General features: G+C 47.1%; 1 protein-coding gene across 2 annotated transcripts in view; it reads right to left on the reverse strand.

Annotated features, from left to right (window-relative positions):
• Window positions 1–17,023, reverse strand: part of RBM8A (RNA binding motif protein 8A) — a 267,421-nt gene that overhangs the window by 68,838 nt on the left and 181,560 nt on the right. The gene's annotated exons all lie outside the window — the stretch shown is intronic.

Here is a 17,023-nt window from a genome sequence, read left to right on the forward strand (position 1 = left end):
CGATTGAATGGCAAAGGTTGCTGAAGCATAGGCCTGCTTCCCCAGTCTGTCCATAGCCCGAGACTCCTTGTTCAGGGGATGAACAGTGGAACTATTTTCTGCCAGTTCCCTCTTGGTGGTCACCGCCTCAACCATGGAATCAACCATCAGCTGCTTGGACCAATTGGGGAGGTCTTCAGGGGTCGATAATTTTATCTGGCCTCCGGGGGACAGGTTCTATGTTGTTTAGGGTCTTCCAGGCATGCTGCACAATCAGTTTTAACAAGCTCATCCGCAGGTGGGGTCACCCAGAATGTAGATGGCAGAGAACGGAAGGCCTGCAAGAACACAGATTCCTCCAAAGGGTTGGAGGGCTTCCAGTCTCCCCTCTGCTTGGGAATAGAGAATTTCGCCAAATGGGACTCCTTCCAGGGGAGAATGTGGGGACCCTTCTCCCTCATCACAATGGGTGTCCTCTGTGATGGATTCCTCAGGGGAATCGAGGTGCTTCCTCTTGAACAGTTTCTTCCGAGGTGGCTCCCCAGTGGGATCTTCTGAGAACTCCGGAGAAAGGGTTCCCTTCAAGGGAAGGTCTTGTGGCTCCCGTGCTTGGGATCCCAGGGTAGGGGGTTGTGACAGCTACATGCTAGAGGGGGGTACTGGTGTTGATGCCAATGGTGCCAACTGCGAGCCTGTTGAGGTAAAGACCCTCTCTATCACCTGGAAAGCAGGTCCGCCCGAGGAGGGATGGGAGCCCGGAACAGAGGACAACCTCGGAACCAGGGTCACATCCCACCCTGAGGAGCCTGCCTCCAGGTGAAGAGGAGAGAACCAGTAGCTGCCAGGGGAGCCGTGGCCCTAGACGATGCCACCGAAAAAATAGGCGCTGAACTAGGAGCCACGGTGCAGAGAGCCCAATCACTGCTCCAAGAGGGCGCCAGTTCCAACAGAGCCATTGTGCCAACAGTAATCTGTGCCGACAGGGGAGCCTCCGTAATCAAAGCAGAGACCGAATGCACCAGGGTGGCCATCGGTACTGAAGTCGCCGGGGCCTGGGAGGAGGCCAGAGGAGGATACACAGGTGAATATGCTGTGAAAGCTTCCGTTCCAAGAGAGAAGGAAGAAAGACTTCGCAGGGGTGGGTAATCCTCTACCTGCCAAAAGCTGGTCCACAACCTTCACTACATCTTTTACTGAAAGACTCCTGGTGGGCCTGAAGGAAGCTGCCGAAGGGGATTCAGGTCTCTCAAGAAATGGACTAAACTGGTGTTCCAAAAAGGGGTTATAAGTGGGAGAATATCTGGTTCTGGGAAGGTGTTAGACCTTCGGAACAGACTGTCAGAGCCGTATAAGACATCGGCAACATGGCCGGGCATGGTGGCGATGCAGGTACAGTAGTCTGAGCCTGTGTCAAAACCAAGGTCGGCACAGAGAAGGATGGTGCCAAAGCTGGTACAGTGGTTGGAGTCAAAATTAAGGGCGACACCGAGGGAGAAGACATGGGGCCTGGTGCCGAAGTAGCCTGCGAAGGCACGGGAGAAGACCGGTGTTGACTCTGTTATGAGGAGGACGGAGATGTCGGAACCGAGTGACTCAGTTTCTCTATATTTTAGCCTTAAGAGGTGGGGAGACCTCAGTCCCAGAAAGAGCCTCAGAGAAGGGAGTTATCATACCCTTCAGAATCAGCTTGTTCTTACGCTCAGCCAAAGTATGGTTGCTGAAGCAAATATCACAAGCAGCACTGATGTGGTAAACGCCCAAACCCGGGCGTGACAGAATTGGGCATCTTACGCCCGCACTTGTCACACTGTTTAAAGTCCTAGTTTCACTTTCAGACATCATAAAACTACACTAAAGTCCTAAAACTACAATTTAACCAAACAGCAAGGTTAAAGAAAAACTTTTTTTTTTTTTTTTAAAAAAAACAGGAGAAGTACCAGCAGTGGTAATAAGAAACAGGGGAAGGGCAACCAAAGGTAGGGGAGAGGGACAATACCAACGATGGTTTGAGGAGAGTTACCGAAGGTAGAGGGGAGGTTTTAGAAAGTACATAAAAGTTTACAGACTAAAGGAATATATATATATATATATATATATATATATATATATATATATATATATATATATGGAAAAACTGACTAGAGGTGGTAGTGATCTAGTTAAATCACAAAAAAAAAACTACTTAGCTTGAGAGGAGTCTAAGACCGACAAGGAATGCGGCAAAAAAAATCTGGAGAGGCTGACAGGGGCATTGTGGGTAGGTCTTAGCTGAGAGTTTGTCTGGCGCGAGCTTGGTAACGGCCATGTCAGTTCCGTGGACAGAATCAAAGTCCTAACAGTAAAGAATAAAGATTTACAATATCATATGAAAACCTTTTCCTTAGCTGTGTAAGACTTTCTTGGAGTATTTCTCCCGGCTTCTCGTAGCGCTAACTTCTTCAAAGAAGAGATGTCTTGAGTAATTAAAAGTCCGTCATCCACAGATTCAAGCTGCACGGGAAGTTTTGGGTGGAGAAGCAATCCTGATGAGTGACCAGGTCGTTTTGCAGAGATATTGCCCTGTAAATTCCCTTTCAGGTGAAATATCAGGAGAAACCAAGGTAGTCTTGGCCAAAAGGGTGCCAGTACGAGGAGTTTGTGTGCTGTTTTTTGTGCTTGCATAACAATTTTTGGAAGCGGCTGCAATGGAGAAAAGGTAATATAGGAACTTCCCTGTCCACTGGAAGGAGACTGCATCTGTCTTCCAGGCTGTGGGACAAGGATCTCTGGTGCAGAACTGATGGTAGGTCGGTGATGCAAAGGGGTCTGAGGAATGCTTGGCAGAATACACTGGAAAATCTGTTTAACATCCATTTATGAGGGTTCTCCAGGGAGCAGCTTAGGGAGATTGCCAGCACACTGCCTTGAGAAGGAATGTATGTGGCTATGCGAGTGGCCATGTGCGTGCACACATCTCAGCAGCCAAGTTCCATGCCTCCTGTGCCAACCTGCACAACTGGCAAGACCAGGCATTTCCCTCTATGTACCACACAACTGTGATGTGGTCTGTGTATGCTAGGAGTGACCTGGTCTGAATTGCTTGCAGAAGAGCCCTCATGTTCAGATTGATATGTTACTTCAGGAACAGAAGCTGCAATCAGCGCTACACCACTGTTGGTCCTGTCCATGCCCCCATGCCTCATTTGTATGGTCTGTGAACCTGCTGAAGAGGAGTTGCTGGTGTGAAGTCCTGGGTCGAAGTTGACCTGTTGCTTCTGCCAAAGCATCTCTTTTTTGAGAGAGGAAAACCAGGACCTGTGTAGAAACCATGTGGGTTATTTGTAGTTTATAATGAAACCTAGACTGGACAGGAGCTGGAGGGTGAAGTGTAGATGCTGAAGGACTTCTGAAAAGAGAAAGCCTGGATCAAGAGGTTGTCCAAGTAGGGATAAATCTGAGTGCAAACACTGAACACCCTGGGTGCTGTGGAATGACCGAAAGGCAGAGCAGTAAATTAAAAAGGTGCAAGGAGCCAGAGAAAAACCCGAGGAACATCTTGAAAGGAGGACAAATGGGCAAGTCATAGTAGGCATCTTTCAGATCTAGGGACACTAGGAAAATCTGGGGGGAAATGAAAGGCAGATGAGTGGGAAAAGAACATTCTGAAAGATGGTATTTTCAAGAAAGTGTTTAGGAGAGAGTGAGACCCAGGCGGGGCGAGAGACAGACCGAGGAAAGGGAGAAAAGGAGACCTAGAATGGGTCCCCACCACTATTCCTCCTTTCTCTGGCACTAGAAAAATTCTGGAGTAAAATATTTTTCCTATGAAGTCCTTGAGGACCTGCTTGATGGTGCCCTAATTCAGAAGGTCTGGAATAATGGGGGCATGAATGGACAGCTGGTATGTCTTTCAGAGGGGGAATATTTTCCTAGGAAATGGCATAACAGCCTTTGATGACTGACAGGACCCAGTTGTCTGTGGTAATAACTTCCCACCTGGCCAGGAACAGTGACTGTCTTTGTCCAAGGGAGAGTCTAAAGTTTTTATTTGAAATCCTCTCGAATAGGCTGACTGCAAAGCTGTATGCATCTATGGATAACAGATTCAATAGCAGCTGCCCTAGAAGCAGTATCTACAGCTTCATAACTGCACTTAATACTGTGTCAAACTATTTGAGTGGCCTAGGAAAGTAGATTCTGCATTTGTTGCTTGAATCTGTCGTAGGAGTGTCCAGCACAACTATCGCTATCCTGCACTCATTGAACAAAGTATTTATATGTGGATCAGTTCTAGACCTCTAGCTTCTTCGGTGGAAGAGGGATATTGGGGGATATGGGCCCTGCCATCTTGGATTGGGCAAAGCGTTTTGAGATGCAGAGTCTCTAGAAAGGTGTTGAGACAGGAAAACCTTGACCCAAGGATCGAGAATGAAAAGTCGACAAATGAAACTAAATTTGAGATAGTGTTGCTGGCCTAGGCAGAAGAGACACTTTGTAAGTCCTTGTGCAGAATATACCTACTGCACTCAGACTTACCCCTCCTAGACAACATCTAACAACTTTGAACAAAGTTAGTGTAAGCAAAAAGGAAGGTTTTCCCAATAAGAGTACTTATCTGGACAAACAGCTGAATGAAGCAATAGTACCACAACCAAATGGCAAACAGTCCGACGGATGCACAACCTGCATTTGGGCTTGCAGCAAGACAATCTGAGGATCCACGCTCGTATTGTCTATATATCCCTGCACTTACAAGCTGAGATCATGCATCAGACTTACAACCTCAGAAAGGGCTATGCTACCCCAGGTTGGATGTCAGCAGTGACAACCCTTATATCAGAACAGTGCAACAGTGATCATTAGTCAGAACATCAAACCCAGCATCAGCTGCTCAGGACACTGCATCAACAGTATATGAAAGTTTAAAAAATGTTTGACTTGTGTTACGAGAGATCATGCCAAGTATGGAGAGTTCAATGACTGAAGAGGGTAACTCAGCCACTGCCTTCTGAGCCTGAGCTGTGTCAGGATTGACAGGGTACAGGACAAAAAATTTTCCTCCAACTGTTCAAAGACCTTCCATCCTTACCAGATGTTTAGAACCAGAATCCATGGCTAAGGAAATAACATAGATCAATTACAGGGTTGCAAAAAAGCACCCGTGGGACTGCTGTACTTTGTAAAGTCAGTTTTTTGGGGTGCAAGGGGCAGTCAGGCACAATACATATAGCATTAAAAGATGTCCTCCAGAACGCCAATTACAGGATTGATAAAGACTTAGGGGTATCTACCTGCAAAAGTTCATAGCACAATCTTTGAGTCTCATTTTTTCCTCCCATTTGAAAGGCTATATTCTACCTGTGGGGCCTGAAAATTACACTTTCCAGGAGAAGAAATGTCATGCCAAATTACAGTCACTACCTGAAGGAGAAGGGGAAATCTTTTAGATGAAAAGAAACAGGGTAGACAGACTGCAAAAACTGAAAGGCCTTTAAAATACCTTTGGCAAAGGTACATCATTCCTGTTTAGTGAATGGAGTTAGAGTGGCAAAGGTACATCATTCCTGTTTAGTGAATGAAGTTAAAGGAGAAGAGAAGTTTTCGAACACACCTAAAGAGGAAAGTTTAAAAAAATTCCAAGTCATATCAGATGTATGGACTTCAACACAGGAGCCCAGTACCTCCCCCTCACAAAAGCACTGGAAGGATACCATCTGGTCTTATGTTACTAAGCGTGGTTCTCCCATTTTCAGTGGTAGGCACATATCAAGCCCTTGATGATGTGCCAGACTCCCAAACTTACTGGCATCCTTAGAAGAAGCATCAGTGGGGTCAGAAGAGAGAGAGAGATGAAAGTTCAAGAAATTTGATATGGCCACAAAGAAGTTATCCATTGAAGGCAGGAAAGAAAGGGTGAGACAGAAGCTGCTTCAGGAACCTCTCTAACCATCCTTTTTCTTAGAATTCATAAGGGGGACCTATACTGTACTGACCATAGTCATTTTCATGAGGGCCTTAAGCCAATGGCTCAAAAGGAGCTAAGCATACCTCAGATAAGTGTTTGGCACAAAGGAAAAAAAAGAAGATATGTCCTTACCATAACGTTACATGTGAGTTGTTCATCTTGCCTTTTTGTTCTTACACGTGGGTCGGAGCCGATCCCTCAGCTCTGAATCGGCTGCTTTTCAAGCTCAGACTCTCAGAGAAGCTAGAGACCTAGTGTATATCCCATGATGCTCTAGTGTACATCCCCAGATCTAGTATGCTGCAACCAAGACAGCCTACCGACAGAATAAGACCATGGAGTCTACCTGCTTAGGCAACTATAACAGTAGAAGAAAACAAGAAGAGTAGAAGTGTATGAAAAAGACTGACAACTGAACCAGTCCTCCAAGGCAACCATCTCCTCGACTGGAGGGGGAAGGTGGGAGGGAATGTAAGAACAAAAAGACGAGATGAACAACTCACATGGAACATTATGGTAAGGACATAACTTCTTTATGTGAAGTTGTTCTAGCTCACCCGTTTTGTTCTTATACGTGGGTAGCTTCCCAAAGAAAAGTTTTGTACCTACCATAAATGTAGATGTTAGAGTGCTAATACGGCTGCAGTCATAACAGATGGGTTTTCCTGCCGTCAGGCGGGTCCTCGGTCGGCCGAATTCCAAAGTCTAGGTCCGGCGTCTGATGTCGTCACTTCTTCCCTGACGTCAGTGCGACAGGGGTATAAAAGAACCAGCCAACGCCATTTTCTTCAGTTTTCCTTGCCCCAGATGTCAGGTGCCCCCAGAAGGAAGGCAAACCATAAATTTATGTAATAATGCAATGCAATATAATCAAAAAACAGTAGTTGCAAGCAAATACAACATAAAAGAATACCCCCATGAGGTTGTACGTGGGGGTGTTAGCCATTAGGCCTGTCCCAAGAGGGGAAGAAGGGAGGGAAACCTGGACTACAGCTGTATTAGCACTCGAACATCTACATTTATGGTAGGTACAAAACTGTACTATATTCATCTTGCATACAGCTGCAGTCATAACAGATGGGTAGAATCCCAAAGCTAATAAAGGGTGGAAGGCACTAAGTGGAACTAGGAGGAGCCAGGATGCCCTGCAAGACTGCAGTGGCAAAGCCCGCTGTAGATTTGGAGTATAATGGTAGGTGATGGTGCTTGGAGAAAGTATGAACAGAACTCCAAGTGGCTGCTTCCAAAATATCTTTGGTAGGAATCCCCCTGAGGAAAGCTGCAGAGGTAGCAGTGGCCCTTGTGGAGTGAGATCTGATGCCTGTAGGTACAGTTTTACCATGAAAAGAGTAACAAAAGCGTATGCAGTGGGCTATCCATTTTGAGATTGTCTGTTTGGAAATAGGCTTCCATAGAGCACCTGTAGCATAGGATACAAAGAGTTGCTCTAATTTTCTGAAAGTCTTTGTTCTGTCCAAATAACGGAGCCGTCTGTGAATGTCCAAGGAATGTAATAACCTCTCCCCTTCGTTTTGTGGATTAGGGTAAAAGGTAGGTAAGTGGATAGCCTGATTCATGGCTACCCTGGATACTACCTTTGGCATAAAGGAAGGATTGGTTCGTAAGGAAACTCTGTTCTGATGGAAAATGATGAAAGGCTGCACAGCCATGAGGGCTTGTAGTTCCGAAACCCTGCGTGCTGAGGTGATAGCCAGAAGGAAGGCTGTTTTCCATGACAAATATTGCAGTTCTGTTGAAGCAGCTGTCTCAAAAGGAGGCAGGGTCAGTTTTTCCAGAATGAAATTGAGGTCCCAAGCAGGTACTGGCTGCTTCCTTGGGGGTTTTATATTCTTAGCCCCTCTGAGGAACTGTCTTAAGAGAGGGTGACAGAATAAAGGAGGATCAGTGTTGTACTCTGCAGAAATGGCTGAGGCATGGATTTTGATGGAGGAGAATGAAAGTCCACTGCTTAGCATCTCAGCTAGGTACTTTTGAGGTAAATTCAATATTCCAGGGTGCTGATCCTTTTTCTGATTCCAGGCACAAAACAGTTTCCATTTTGCAGAGTAGGCTTTTCTAGTAGAAGGTCTTCTGGCCTCCAAAATGACATCCTGCACCTCCTTGGAGAGTAGGGTCTGTTGTGGATTTAAGGAATCCTCCATGTGGCTAGATTGAGTGTTTTCAGCTGACTGTGAAGAGTTTTGAAGTTGTGCTGAGTCCGTAGGACAGGCATTAGAGGCAGGATCCATGGTGGGGAATGAGTCAGGCTCCTCAGGAGAGGGTACCAGTGTTGTCTTCGCCCATCTGGAGCAATGAGAATCATCTTTGGTCTGTCCGCTCTGGCTTTTAATAGAACTTTGGGCAGCAGAGGAAGAGGTGGAAAGGCATAAACTGTCACTGTTGTCCAACTGAAAGAGTGCGCTCACTTTCCAGGCTTGTGGATGAAAGGTCCTGGAGCAGAATTTTGTCAATTGTCAATTTCTGTGGGTGGCAAAGAGATCTATGTCTGGCCTTCCCCATGCTTGAATTATCTTTGTAAAAACTTGAGGATGCAACTTCCATTCATGTGGATCTGTCATATTTCTGCTCAGGTTGTCTGCCAGCATGTTTTCCTTGCCTGGCAGGAACTGTGCTTGAAGTTGGATTTGTAATTCCAGAGCCATGTTCCAAGGAGACATGGCTAGCCTGCATAGGGGATATGAATGGGTTCCTCCCTGTTTATGTACCACATCACTGTGGTGTTGTCTGTCCTTATCAATAGCTGGCCTGGATGCAGTAGGTCTTTGAAAGCCATAATAGCATTTATTACTGCTAGCATTTCCTTTTGATTCATGTATAGGTGCTTTTCTTTTTGTGACCATTTGCCCTGAATGCACCAATCTGTCATGTGCGCTCCCCAGGCGTAGTCCGAGGCGTCTGTTGTGATGACTTGATTTGCTTGAGGCTTGCAGAATGGGAGACCTACATTTCTTTGGCATGCTTGAGCCCACTACAGAAATTCCTTTTGAAGACATGGAATCAGTGGTATAATTGTTTCCAAACTGTGGCTGTGTTGAGACCATAAGTTTGTTAGGTACCATTGAAGTTTCCTCATATGCAGCTTTGCACAAGGGATTAGCAGGATGCCATGAATCCCAGAGCCTGCAGGATTTTCCTTGCAGTCAGCCTGGTGAAGGTTGCCAGTTTTCTGAAGTATTGAATTAGTTGCCCTCGTTTCTCTGGCGTGAGGTAGGCCCATCTGGGTGTTTGTATCCAAGCTGGCACCCAGGAAAATTATTGTTTGAGAGGGTATTAGTCTTGATTTCTTTTTGTTGACTGTGTATCCCAGAGAATTCAACAACATTACAAACGCCAGGTGTTTCAGAAGAATGTTTGCTGTCCGCATGGATCGGGCAGTCGTCCAAATATGGGTATATTTGTACCCCTTGAAGTCTGCAAAAGGCAATCACTGATGCCAGGCATTTCGTGAACACTCTGGGTGCAGTAGATAAGCCAAAGGGCAATGCAGAGAATTGATAGTGGGTTGAACCTGCAAGAAATCTGAGGTATCTTCTGCAATCTTGTCTGATTGGGACATGCAGGTATGCCTCCTTGAGATCCAATGTTACCAGCCAAGACTCCTTGCCCAGCATGGGAAGAAGCTGCTGTAATGTGAGCATCTTGAATTTTGGTACAAGTAAATGTGTTTAGGATGGATAGGTCCAAAATAGGTCTCCAATCTTTGCCCTTCCTTGGTACCAGGAATAGTCTGGAATAAAAACCTTGACCCTGTTCTTGTGCAGGTACCTCTTGAATAGCTTTCATGTCCATGAGATCTGAAATTTGTTTTTGTGCCTCTGCCCTTTGATTGTGTGGCAGGTTTGGCATGCCTCATTTCTGGAAGGGTGTGAAAGTGGAATCTGTAGACTGTCTATAATGTCCAGGATCCATTTGTCTTTTGTGACAATATGCCAATTTTTTGAAAATGCCAGTTTTCCGCCTAAAGGTGCTGCCATTCGAGTCTTGCTTGGCATGCAAAGGGGAAAGTCATTGGTTCTGCTTTCTGAATGGCTGTGAACTATCCTCACCACCTCTTGGTGTAGGTGCTTGCCATTGTCTGCCTCCAAATGATCCTTGAGATTGCCCTCTACCCCTCGGGCGCCTGTATCTACCTCTCTGAGGTCTGTCCGTGGCTGAAAAGGGCCAATTTTTTGAAGGCCAATTTCTACTGAAACGTGGAGGCTGTACCTGTAGGAAATCTTTCACTGTTTGCATTGATTTTGCCTTTTCCTCCATTTTCTTTAATACCTCCTCAGCTTTAACACCAAACAATACATCTTTTTGAAGAGGTGCATCTAGTAATTTAGCTTTGACATGATCTGGTAAAGTTTGCTCTTTGAGCCAAGCATGTCTACGTATGACTGATCCTGTAACAGCAGCTCTACACGAGGCCTCTAAAGCATCAAAACCACATTGCAAGGTATGTTTACCCACTTGCTCTGCACTATGCAACAAATCCTGCAACTCCTTCAAGTCTGGTTGTTCAGGTTGTGACAAGTTTGCTTTTCAACTGCGATTACAAAAACTGTTGATACTTTAACATATGGAACTGACAGTTTAATGCCCTCATGGTTAAGGTGGCCGAGGTGTATATCTTCTCCCACCTTTCTAAAGCCCTGGAATCTCTCTCTGAAGGTAAAGGATTTTTGGCAGTGGAGGCCTTAATTCCCTTGGGACCCTGTGAAATAGTTTCTGGGTCAGCCACATGGCTTTTGTATAGGAATTGGTGTGAATCAGGAACCCGGTAATACCTGTCAGGCTTGACTGGAGCTGGGGGGTAAAGAATCTGGGTTAAGGTTGGCCTCTGAATACACATCATCTAGAATGTCTAAGACAGGAGGTATAGCCAGAGGCCTGTGCTGAGGGAGCAAGAGGAAATCCCTGAGCCTTTTCTTGGAGTCTGAGTACTCTTGGCCTTTTCTTGGAGTCTGAGTACTCTTGGCCTTCCCAGTGGAAGTGTTCCCTCAAGGTATGCAAGGTTTCCCCAAAGAAGTAATCCTTGGGGGGGAGACAGAGGGATTGGACTCCTCTGCATCAGAATCCTCAAAAGGGGAGTATGAATGTTCCTGGTCCTCAGAATGTTCTGATGTAATGGAGGCCTGGTCCGAGGAAGGATATTCTTCCTCCACTCTGGGCCTTTTGTCCGAGGAGAGTTGAGAACCCCTGATAAGAGTAATCAAATCCTCAGCCATTTTGAGCATCTGCTTTTTAGGCATGGGGGCTTGAGAGGGGCCCTGTAGAGCTTGTCTTTTAGTATGCATGGCTGCTTTAAAATTAGTGAAAGCCTTAATGGAAAAAGAAGGCCTGATGACACCTTGAGAGGAGGCAGGCCTGTCTAAACTCCGAGTTTCCCCGCCAAAAGTGGCTTCGGCATCTGTAGTCGGGGTGTGGGCCGAAGAGATTGCGACCTCGGGCACAGAAGACACCGCTAATGAAGTGTCATCGGTAGTCAGGGGCTGCATAGGCGCCTCGCTGAGAACCGGAGCACCTGTAGTCAGCTTTAGCGTGGTGTCGGTAGAAGTCGTGGACCTCGTATGTCGGTCCTTATCTTTGCGTCTTACTCAAAACTGGAGTCGGAGAATCCGACGACATAATGTAATTAAATTTTTTACCAAAATAGTGTTGGGCGAACTCCGCCCGACGCTTAATAGTGCATCCGTTGAATGCAGCAGAAAAACGGCAGGCCGAGACGCCGTGGTCTGGGCCTAAGCAAGGAATGCAGAGGGAATGGAAATCCTTATGCGGTATTTGCTTCCCACATGAAATGTAATTATTAACTTTGTCTGACATTGGTCTGAGGCAAGAAAAGTTTTCCCAACGGGGTACTTAGCTTTCAAGAAGTTTTCGGTTGAAAAAAATTCGTAATCTCAGGAGCTGGCCGACTGGCACTTGGGAACTGCTTCTGCTTCGGGCACCGCGTGGCAAGAAAGACTCAAGAAAATGGCGTCAGCTGGTTCTTTTATACCCCTGTCGCACTGACGTCAGGAAAGAAGCGACGACATCTGACGCCGGACCTAGACTTAACGGCAGGAAAACACATCTGTTATGACTGCAGCTGTATGCACGATGAACATGCACCCTAATCCTGGGTGGCTCACAGGAGAACATTCCTGAGCACAGTGGAACCAAACGTAGCCCTGTCCCTGGAGGTCCTATCCACTTTGTAAAGAGTAATAAATGTATGAGGTTTTGACCACGTGGCAGCTGCACAGATGGTATCTAAAGGCAAGCGATCTGCATGAGCCAATGATGTAGAAACAGCTCGTGTAGAATGGGCTTTGATGTTAGTTTCTAATGGTTGATTAGTGGAAGTATAAATGAATCTGATGCAGATGGAGAACCACTTGGAGAGTGTGGCTTTTGACACTGCAAAACCTTTCTTATTCTCTGCATAAGAAACGAAGAGTTGATTCGATTGTCTGAAATCCTTAGTTCTATCTAGGTAGAACCTCAGTTGTCTATGTACATCAAGCTTGTGCAACATATTCCAGTTTGTTGGTATGGTGTTTGAAGAAGGTTGGGAGCTCAATGGACTGATTTAAGTTGTTTTCTGAAGCAATCTTGGGAAGAAAGGTGGGATTAGTCCTGAGGGATACCCTGTCAGGGTGAAAAATCAAGTATGGGGGTTTGGAGGACAATGCTTGAAGTTCAGAGACCCTATGTGCAGATGTAATGGCTACCAGGAATAAAGTTTTCCAAGACAAACTTTAGATAGCAAGATGAAGCGGGTTCAAAGGGCACGAGCATCAGTTGGGATAAAACCAGATTCAAATTCCAGGGGTAGATAGGATGCCTAATAGGTGGCCTGAGATGGTGGGTTCCTTTTAAGAATGCTTTACATAGTCTATGCGACATGATGTTGGAGCCGTTAAAGCCTACATGGAAGTTTGAGATAGCAGCTAACTGAACTCTAATGGTGGCAGCTGCCACGCCATCATGGAACAAGGAAGACAGGAATTCCAAGATGGTATGGACAGCTGCTACATAAGGGTCAGTGTCATGTTTGGAAGCCCAGTGAACAAAACGTTTCCATTTGCTATTATATAGTTTCCTGGTGGAGAGTTTGAGAGAGGAAACTATGTGTTGGACCGCAGCAGATAAATCTTGTGACCTGGCTAATGTGGGAATTGGAACAGCCAATCTGTCAGTTTCAGGGAAGTGAGGGAGGGATGGAGAACTCCCGACGAATGAGTCAGACGATCCGGCACTGGGTCCAGGATCCATGGTTCTTCCAGTTGATACTTCTGCAGGTACTTCTGCAGGAAGGGAAACCAAATCTGTTGAGGCCAAGACGGGGCTATCAAGATCACAGTCCTTCCAAGACTTTTGGCTTTCTGCATAAATTTGGGAATTAGGGGTATCGGCAGAAAGGCATATAGGAGGCCCGAGGGCCAATCATGTACGAGCGCGTCCCTGGGTTCGTTCCCCAGAGGTGGATAAAGGGCAAAATAGCTGCAGCATTTGGCATTCATCGGAGATGCAAACAGGTCGCAGCAAGGCTGGCCCCATCTGCAGAAAATGCTTTCCGCTACCTGTTTGAGACACCACTCGTGGGGCAAAAGCATGGCTCTGCCAAGTTTGTCCGCTATCAGGTTGGATGACCCTGGGATGTGCGTTGCTATCAGAAAGCGTCTGGTGGATACAGCCCATTGCCAAATCCTTTGGGCCTCCTGGCATAAAGGGTACGATCTGGTTCCCCCTTGTTTGTTCATGTACCAGACAACAGACATGTCAGTCTGAATAGCAATTGTGCCTGGAGGAAGAGAGTCGTGAAAGTGCAACGCTAGGAACACCGCTCTGAGCTCCAGGACATTTATATGCAAGTTTGTTAACATGATTGACCAAGTGCCTTGGACAGTCTTTTCCTGAAATAGCCCCCCCCCCCCCCACCCTGTCAGGGAAGCATCCGTGGTCACTGTGGGTTGGGGAAGAATGAAGGGACATCCGATTATCACTTAGTCACTGTTCAGCCACTAAGTGAGATCCTTCTTGTAAAGACTGGTTAACCAGATCTCGTGAGACATGGGTAGTTTTTGGCAAGACCATTGTACGAAGAGTAACCACTGGAGTATTCCCATGTGCATGCGTCTTAACGGGACTGCTATCAATATGGCTGCCACAGTTCCTAAAAGCTGCAGTATCTGGGACGCTGGAGCTTTGCTGCAGGTTGAGACTGGATACTTGATCTTTTAGAGTTACGATTCTTGATTGGGGCAATCTGATACTTGTGTTCACGGTGTCTAGTTCTGCCCCTATAAATGTAATAAGCTGCGAGGGCGATAACGCAGATTTTTTGAAGTTTAGGGTTATGCCCAACTGGGAACAAAAGTCTATAGTGTAGTGTCTTGTTTGGATTAGTTGATGCCTGGAGGTGGCGGTGAGGAGCCAGTCGTCCAGATATGGAAACACTGAATCCCAACAGTCTCAGGTGAGCCGTGACCGCTGCCATACCTGTGGTGAGGCCAAAGGGCAGGGCTCTGAATTGGTAATGACTGGCTCCCAGCCGGAAATGCAAGTGATCTCTGGATGATCTGTCCATTCTGATGTGGAAGTAAGCATCCTTGAGATCTATAGAACACATCCAATCGCCAGTTGATAAAAACGGGAGGATCAACTGCAGCATGACCATCCGGAACTTTTCCTTCTTGACTAAGGTGTTGAGTTTGCTGAGGTCTAGTATGGGCCTCCAGTCCCCTGTTTTCTTTGGAACTAAAAAGAACCTTGAGTAAGTTCCGGATCCTATTTGGTCCGCCGGGACTGGCTGGATGACTCGTCTAGCAAGTTTTGGATTTCTATAGCTGCTAGTTTTCTCAGACTGGGTGGAACGTCTGGAATCTTTGTACATATGGGTGGGGGTTTTGTAAAGGGAATATAATAACCTCTGGCAAGGACGCTTTTTACCCAAGAATACGATGTAATGTTTAGCTAGGTGTTTGGGTATAAAGCCAAGCGACCCCAGACTGCCACCAGAGTAGGACAGCCGGGCTTCCTTTCAGGAAAGCTGATAGGGCTTACCAGAGAAGTGATCCCTGTCGGCCTGGTTTTGCGGACCGCCTTTGCCGTTAGGATGGCGTCTTCCGTTTCTGCCCCCTCCTCTGCCTTTAGAGCGGGTATCCGTAGGTGTGTTTTGGAAGGCTCCTTGATGTTTTCGGAACCACATTTTCCCACTTCGCTGCCCTTTGGGGTACGGTCTAGTTGGAGTGGAAAAACGAACCCCCACCGCAGACAGAATCTTCCCTTCTTGTTCACACCTAGTTAGCGTCTCCTTAACTTTGGGTCCGAACAAGGCAGACCCGTCAAATGGGGTGTTGACAAAGGAAGACTTAAAGGCTTCCGCAAAGGAACATCCAGGATGGTGTCGTAAGAGCGATCGCTGAGCCTGCCTCCCTACTCGATCCATCGGCAGCATACGAAATGAGTCGCATGGATGAGTTTACTATAAAGTTAAGGGTGTTGAGCTGTGCAGTCACCTTTTCAGAGACTGCATCAGCTGTGTTAACCTGGAGAGCATCTCCCAGCTCCTTTAGGAGATCTCGTTGAAGGCGGGTAAAGTGTCAGGTAGTTGAGCAACCTCATGGAAAATGCCGAAGAACTAAACATGCGTTTCCCACATCTGTCCATCGTCCTAGAATCCCTATTAGGAGGATGGACAGCAGAAGAGATTTCAGACATATCTTTTTTGGTGGCCGCCACCACCATGGCATCAACTGGGACTCCCTTTATAAGAAAGGCCTTGTCAGTGGGGGAACTAATGAATTTGTTGGGCCTGACGGGGACCAGTTCCACTGAGTCAGGGGACTCCAACGCCCTACGAGCAACCAGCTCCATCAGTTTATCGAAGGGCGGAGTAACCCAGGAGGTGGATGGTTGAGATCCAAAGGCCTTCAGGAGAACCGATTCGTCCTCAGAAGGGGCAAGGGACTGCCAATTGCCCCTCTGCCTTAAAATTTCCAATATGTCTGCGAATGAGACATCCTCTGAGGGGGATCGTAGGGACCCTTCTGATTCCTCCAAGTCTGTATCAGATGTCAGGGATTCCTGTGGGGAATCCAAGTGCCTCCTCTTACACAATCTCTTTCTAGGTACTTCGTCGGTGGGGGCATCCGGTGAAGTCCCTAGAGAGGAGGGGCCACCCAATGGGGATACCTGAGGCCCTGGATCTCGACGTTTTGTGGGGATCTGTGGGGAAGAGGTAGAATGAGGCCCCTTAGGGGGAGGGGAGGACAGATCCGATGAGGTAGTGGTCTTGGAAGCCATGACCTTCCTCATGGCATTGAAGGCACCAGAATCAGAGTCTGAGAAGTCAGTCGGCTCCGAAGAGACCGGCTGACCCTCCCGGGCCGAAACCCTCCGCTCCAATCCAGAGGATAGAGCCGAAGCCACCTCCGCTGAAGCTCCAAGTGGAAGAGACGGCACCGAAGTATCAGTTCAACTCTCCACCCCGTAGCCAGCGAGGGACTGTCGGCCCAGAGATTCCCCGGTCGGAACAGAGGAGATCAAGGTCGATGGTGCCGAGAGAGGTGGATCGAACCTCGGCTCCAAGGGTCCTACCAATATCCGTTCCGTCTGCCCCAACTCTGAATGCTCGATTGGCTTCGGAGGAGGAGGTGGAGAAGACAGAGGGGATTTCAGGCATCAAAACCGAATGGCTCGAAGCAGTTAACATTTTGGCTAGGGCCGGGTTCTCTAAGAGCCTCTTAACCACTCGGTCCAGATCCACATCGAAAGCCTCAAATGTGTCTAGGGATGGGTCGAAGGGGCCGAAGATGGAACCGACTGAAGGATTGGAGATTGCGGAACCTCCAATATCTGTTCCACAACTGGGCCCCGAGGTAAGGACTAGACACACTGTTCCAAGGACTGTGGAGCCAATGTATGGACCATACCTGAAGAACTCTGAGCCGATGACTTGGGCTCCGAGGATCCTTTGAAACACCTCGACCCCTTCGAAGCCTTGGAAGAGGTATCAGCCTTATCTGAACTAGCCTGAACCTCAGGCCTCCGGAGTCCTCTATCTACCAATTTCCTTCGCCTTTCCAGGAGAACCCTGGCACTAAAAGG

The sequence above is a fragment of the Protopterus annectens genome, chromosome 8.part0 (genome assembly GCF_019279795.1).
Source record: "Protopterus annectens isolate FY-2018-M chromosome 8.part0, PAN1.0, whole genome shotgun sequence".
In the NCBI taxonomy this organism is placed as follows: Eukaryota; Metazoa; Chordata; order Ceratodontiformes; family Protopteridae; genus Protopterus; species Protopterus annectens.